The 7107-nt window shown below is 37.6% G+C and overlaps 1 protein-coding gene across 4 annotated transcripts in view; it reads right to left on the bottom strand.

Moving 5' to 3' along the window:
* LOC106871347 (uncharacterized) overlaps window positions 1-7107 on the bottom strand; it is a 103516-nt gene that overhangs the window by 55261 nt on the left and 41148 nt on the right. For 3 of the 4 annotated variants that reach the window (XM_014917749.2, XM_052975921.1, XM_052975922.1), the window contains one exon: window positions 150-261. The gene's annotated coding sequence lies outside the window, so the exon portion shown is untranslated. The remainder of the gene's footprint in view (window positions 1-149; window positions 262-7107) is intronic. The other variant, XM_014917750.2, reaches the window with a different exon arrangement.

The raw sequence follows: 7107 nt of genomic DNA, 5'->3' as shown, positions 1-7107 counted from the left end.
CCCCTCCTCCTCTTCTCTTCATCCTCCCTCCTCTTCTCTTCCCTTTCTCGTTCTGTCCTCCTCTCCCCTCCCTCCCCCTCCCCTCCTCGGTACCCTGTACCTGCTGACTTATTCAGTAAACACCAATGGCAATGCATGAATGCTCTCACCTGGACGACGCTCAGCTCACCTTGATAGGACACCTTAACCCAGTTTCATCATAGTAGCGGTCTCCTTGGAAACACAGAAGGGATGATGATGATGATGATGACAGGTTTCGTTCTAAAGTGAATAAAACAAGAAGAAAAAAAATGATGAATAAATAAATAAATAAATAAATATAAAATTATTTTTTTTAAAAATGGGAAAGAAAAAATAAAATTTAAAATAAAAAAGCAAAACTGCAAATATTATAATTTAGACTTCCTTTGCACATCATCATGTGAAGTATGTTAATGATGCAGGGTAGAGAGAAAGAAAGAGAGAGATAGAGAGAGAGGGAGAGAGAGAGAGGGAGGGGGAGGAGAGAAGAGTTGGAAAAGGAAAGAGAGAGAAAGATGTAGAGACTGACAGTTGGAGAGAGAGGGAGAGAGAGGAGGAGAGAAAAGGACAGAGAGTCGGAGAGAGAGACGGAGAGGAGGAGAGAAAAGGACAGAGAGGAGGAGAGAGAGAGACAGAGAGGAGGAGAGAAAAGGACAGAGAGGAGGAGAGAAAAGGACAGAGAGGAGGAGAGAAAAGGACAGAGAGGAGGAGAGAAAAGGACAGAGAGGAGGAGAGAAAAGGACAGAGAGGAGGAGAGAAAAGGACAGAGAGGAGGAGAGAAAAGGACAGAGAGGAGGAGAGAAAAGGACAGAGAGGAGGAGAGAGAGAGAGAGAGAAATAGACAGGCAGAGTAGAGAGAGGGAAATAGAAAGAAAGTGGGAGAGAGAGGAAGAAGAAGAGGGAGAGGATGAAGGAAGAGCCAGGGAGAGAAAGGAGAGAGTTAGAGGAGGGGGAGAGAGGGAGAGAGACAGATAGACAAGGGAGAGAGAGAGGGAGGGAGGGAGGTAAAGAGGAGAGAGGGAGAAGGGAGGAAAGAGGAAAGAAAGAGAGAGGGGAGAGGGAGAGGAGAAGGAGAAAGAGAGGAGGAACGGAGAGAGAACAAGAAAAAGGTTGAGAGAGAGACAGACAGATTAAGACAGAGGGAGAGAGAGGAGCAGAGAGAATGAGAGGAGGAATAGAGGGAGGGGAGAGCGAGCAAGTGAGAGAGAGAGGAGGGAGAGCGAGAGGGAGGAAGAGAGAGAGAGAGGGAGAGGGAGGTGAAAATATAAAAGCGAAAGGAAAGGAAAAAAACAGAGCAAATGAAGAAAGACAATTATTCGTAAATGACATGAAGACTATTCTGCCCAAAATGAAACAAAAATAATAATAATAATAATAATAATAATAATAATAATAATTAAGGCATAAACAGCAGCAATCTGTTTATTTGCATGTTGTGCATACACACAAAGAAAAAAAAAATACCAAAAAAAAGAAAAGAAAAACCCATCGATCATTACAACATATTTGACTGTTCTTAACAGCAAATCAAGTTATGCTGATGACATAATTCTTAAAACTGATTCAAAGTCTATGATTTCACTCACTCGAACATTAACGAAATAAATTGTTATTATAAATTAACATGAATATTTTGGAAATAATCGAAATATGTAACAGGTATGATGTTGTGTTGTTTTTTTTTTTTGTTGTTTTTTTAAATAACATTATGAATTTAAAAAAAAAAATTTTTTTTCATTTGTTTTTCATATTTCATTTGGTACATTAAAAATTGAAACATCATCAAGAGAATTTAATTTGTACAAAAATCTCATTGGAATTCCTTATTAAATTTGAAATTATTGTTCTTTTGCTTTGTTTTCATTATTATTATTATTATCATTATTATTATTATTATTATTATTATTATTATTATTATTATTATTATTATCATCTCTTTAAAGCAGAATTTTGCTCATGAATTTCTGGTTTTTGATGTAATGAATATGAAAATTGTTAAAAACGAAAGAGGAGAGAACAATTAGTATAGAATGAAAGAATTATAGAAATTAAGAGAATTACAGTGTGAAAGAATTGTAGAATTAAAGAATAGTGTGGAAAGAATTGTAGAATTAAAGAATATAAGCAGAGACATGGCTATGCAGTTAAGCAGTTTGCTTCACAACAGCACGGTTTCAAATTCAGTCAGTCCCACATATGAGCCACTTAAGGTGAGAGCCTACTGCTATAGCCCCAGGCTGACCAGTGCCTTGTGAGTAAAATTTAGCTGACTGAGAGTGTGAAGAAGCCCACCATGACCACGACCAGCGCCATCATCATCACCATCACCATCATCATCATCATTTAATGCCTGACTTCTCTGCTGGTATGGGTTGGATGATTTGACAACATCTGGATGAGTCGGGGGATCACCTCATGTGCCAGTGTCTACTTGGTACGGTTCCTATGGCTGGCTGCCCTTCCTAATGCCAACCAATTTACAGAGTGTACTGACTGGGTGCTATTTTTATCATGGCCCTGCCACTCATGATGTTTGCTTTGTAACTGTCAAAGCTAAGACCATAAAGTGGCCCCTATAACAGGAGATCAAAAAAAGGGGATTACAGGTAAGTTCACCACCATGAATTCACTGCAGGACAAGTTTACCATGAGGAAAGTTCACAGCGAGGAAAGTTTACTGAAGAAATATATCCAAAGTATCGCACTATTAATAGTTAAAAACTATTTTATTGAAAAAAAAACAAAAAAACAGTGAATTAATGACGGTGAACTTTCCCTGCAGTGGACTGATGACGGCGAACTTTCCCTGCGGTGGATAGATGACGTGAACTTTCCCTACGGTGGATTGATGACAGTGAACTCTTTCCCTGTGGTGAATTGAAGACGGTAAACTTACTGGGCATGGAAGAGGGAATAGATGAGAATCTACATGGAGGGATGAGGGTTATTAAGAGGAGGGGTTGGGGGAGTGTGGGAGGGAACAGGAAAGGTGGGAGGGATTATTTATAGGGCTTAGGAAAAGGGAGGAAAAGAGTTGAAAAGGTGGGTTGTGTAAGGTGGGAGGTCTGGGGTCAGACAACATCATAAGGGGCAAGTATATGAATGTATATATCACATGATTATGTGATTGACCAGACTATCAGATGTTGTTACACATAACTGGTCATAATGCACTTTACAACATTTTAGCCTTCAAATGACGCCACCCTGCTGGCTAGGCAAGCAGGCCAACATTTCACCCACCCACCCACCAATCAAAAGGGGGATCGGGGTAACATGAAATGAAGTATTTTGCTCAAGAACACAACACACCATCCGGTCTGGAAATTGAACCCACGATCTAGCAATCATGCAAGCAACAACCTAATCACCAGGCCACATGCCTTCACACACACACACACACACACACACAATAATTCAAATAAACAGATAAAGACCTTGTGTTTAAATGTACAAAATATATAAATGTAAAAAGAGAAAGCAGACTTAATATTATTATCACATGATTAACAATCAAGTACATATATATATATATATATATATATATTTTAATAGCGCTTACTCAGATTACATAGACTCAAAGAATTAGAGAGGAGAGAGAGTGTTACAATGCCATTGAGTCTAAGTAATCTGAATAAGTTTGCTCTATATAAATATATATATATATATATTTATTTATACTTCATTGTTAATCATGTGAAAATTTAAATCTACCTTCTCTTTTTACATGCATACATGTCTATATATTTTGTACATTTAAACTCAAGGTCTTTATGTGTTTATTTGAATTGTTGTCTTCATATCTGCTGACTTGGATTTCCCTGATAGTCAATCTTTACCCTGCTAACTTGGTCTGCAGTAAAGAATAGTTTCGACAGTGACTTTGAAGTTTTGGCCAGCTAAGTCATCACCGGATTATGAGACATTTGAGTTCATCTCTGCTTTACATAGCTTTTGTTCATCACAGCCTCCCCTACAGTTATTACTCAGCTTACCCCAGAAAATTTTAACTTAACAGACATTATATAAATCCAAGATGAACTCAAATATACCACAGTTAAATGAGGTCTTAGCTGTCTGAAACTTCAAAGTGTCTGTCAATAATATTCTTGTTAAAGAATGATAAAATTTGTACTCCACCAAAAGTATTGAGAAATCTTTCAGTTTAATGTACATATGCTTTTATTATAACATAAAAACAAACATTAAAATATGTTGTCTAATATGTTGTGGAGCCGCAATTCTATCACATGGGTGTTTTTTTTTCTTTATTTTTGTTATGCCTTGTAATTACCAAGCAGCATTTAAATATTTTTTTTGATGTTTTAATAAACCATTTGATTGAATGGGACTGCTTGGAGTCAAAACCATAATGATTTCCAATATAGTGGCTGATGATGGCATGCTTTTGTCTATTTAGATTAAATTAGTTTTTTTTTGTGATGTTTATATTGTTGTTTATGCATTCCATTTTTAGTTTGTTCTTTGGTGTATTTTTGTGTTCTTCAGCTTATTGGTGTTATCCCCAATTGTAACCCTAGCCTTGTTGGTACATCCATTGTCTACTATGAGACTAAGTCTAATTTAACTGCTTATTTTTATATTTGGGTAAACAAGGTTCATATGTTTACTTGGGCCTTGATCAAGGTTTTACTTTGTTATAAGTCTCAGTTTATCTGAAATATTGGGGTTTACAGAATTCATTGGGTAAAACAACTACATATTATGTTATAGTGGATTTGTGATATACATATCATCATCATCATCATCATTTAATGTCCGTTTTCCATGCTAGTATGGGTTGGATGGTTTGACTGGGGACTGGCAAGCTAGTAGGCTGTACCAGGATTCAATCTGATCCGGTAAGGTTTCTACAGCTGGATGCCCTTCCTAATGCCAACCACTTTGCACAGTATGCTGGGTGCCTTTTACATACCAGTGGCACAGTTGTGTTAATGCAGCACTGGCACGAGTGCATTTTCTGGCACTGGCACTTGTAAAGGACAAGCCTGTATGCATGGACGGCAGAGATTTTATTTAGCTTGATGTCTCTTCTTAAGAACAGGAAATTGCCACAACTCCTGGTCCCTTGTCCTTTCCTCAGTGAGGCCCAGCGTCTGAAGATCCTTTCTCACCACTTCGTCCCATGCCTTCTTGGGGTCCATCCCAGGGATCCCACATAGTTTCTTCTTTCTTTATTGCCCACAAGGGGCTAAAAATAGAGGGGACAAACAAGGACAGACAAAGGGTTTAAGTCGATTACATCGACCCCAGTGTGTAACTGGTACTTAATTTATTGACCCCGAAAAGATGAAAGGCAAAGTCGACCTCGACAGAATTTGAACTCAGAACGTAACGGCAGACGAAATACCACTAAGCATTTCTGCCAGCATGCTAACGCTTCTGCCAGCTCGCCACACATAGTTTCTGTGTACCAAATCCACTCAGAAGGCAAGTGTTGGTCAGCCCGGTGGTGGTGGTGGTGGTAGAGGGGGCTATAGTAAAAGACACTTACTCAAGGAGGTGCCATACAGTAGTGGGGATGAACCTGAAACCATGTGGTTACAAAGCAAGTTTCTTAACCACACAGCTATAAAATTTAAATTCTGAAACAATGAAATAAAAAATTCCAAGTCTGAAAAAAAAAAAAATTCTTAAATGTCATAGCTGACCACTTTATCAAGAATTAGACAAGAATTACCATCAGAAATCTCCTCAATTAATTTACTACAAGTAAAATCAACAATGGCCAATGACTGCTATTTGAAAATAAGTAATAAAATAAATAACATACTACACAATCAGTTTTAATTAACCAGTTAATTAGATTTTATTTAATTAATTTCATGAAACTCAATTTTATTTCCTATTGTCAACAAGCTTTTTTTTAATTCTTCATTCTTAAAAACTGTTTCTTACTTAAATTCTTTATTTATTTTTTTTTCTTCTTTCTAAATTTACTTATATTCATCTTTAATCTATGTTTTATAAAGACAGATGAGGCTGAATGTTTATGAAGCTTCTTTCACAACCATGAGGTCCTTGGTTTGATACCACTGTATAGAACAGTACTTCTCAACCGTTTCAGTACATTAACTGCCTATGGGCCTGTTACTGGAACTTACTGCTGACGCCACGTGTTTCATGCGGTTACATGACATTCTGTTTAATCTCAAGGAAATGTAATTTTTTTGCTTAGAAACCATTGGCAATTTGATGTGCTTGAGAAGATAGATCAAGCCAAGTGAAACTATAGTCATGACCAGTACTGGTGACATGTAAAAGACACTTGCTACACTTTGTGGAATAGTTGGCATTAGGAAGGGCACCCAGCCGTAGAAACCAAACCAAAACAGACTGGAGCATGGTGCAGCTCTCTGGTTTACCAGTTCCAGTCAAACTGTGTAACCCGTGCCAGCACAGAAAACGGACAATAAACGATGATGATTATGACGATGATGATGATTGGAGCCTGGTGTAGCCACATGGTTCACCAGTCCTCAGTCAAATCGTCCAACCCATGCTAGCATGGAAAGCGGACGTTAAACGATGATGATGACGATGATGATATATATATAAATAGATAGATAGATAAATATATCAATCTATCTATCTATCTATCTATCTATATATATATATATATATAAAAGGAGTGTGTGTATGTGTATACGTAGGTAACTATATGTATGTTTAAACGTGTGTATGTGTGTAAAATACAGAATCAGACTTGAGAATTCATCAATGCATCGGGTCTACTTCAGTGGTAAAGTCTTCTTCCACAGACAGATTCGTTCCAGCAACAACAGTAAAATTTCTACAGATCTGGTGAGGCGAAGGGGAGGGGGAAGGGGCAAAGGAGAAGGGGTAGAGTTCTTTAACAATAACAACAACAACAACAAAAAAAAAAACAATTTGAATAAAGCGATATGGTTTCTTATCTTTTTTTTTTTGTTTTTCTTCTTTCTGTTACCTCAAGTAGTTGCATCTCTGCATCCCAGACTCCTGCAGAATCCGCCCCCTACCCCCTGCAGACACACAGGCATACAAACCTAAATCAATATTTACTCCAGTTTTTCTCATAAATAT

This window comes from Octopus bimaculoides, chromosome 23, assembly GCF_001194135.2.
Source record: "Octopus bimaculoides isolate UCB-OBI-ISO-001 chromosome 23, ASM119413v2, whole genome shotgun sequence".
Taxonomy (NCBI): domain Eukaryota; kingdom Metazoa; phylum Mollusca; class Cephalopoda; order Octopoda; family Octopodidae; genus Octopus; species Octopus bimaculoides.
This window is presented reverse-complemented; position numbering and strand designations above follow the sequence as displayed.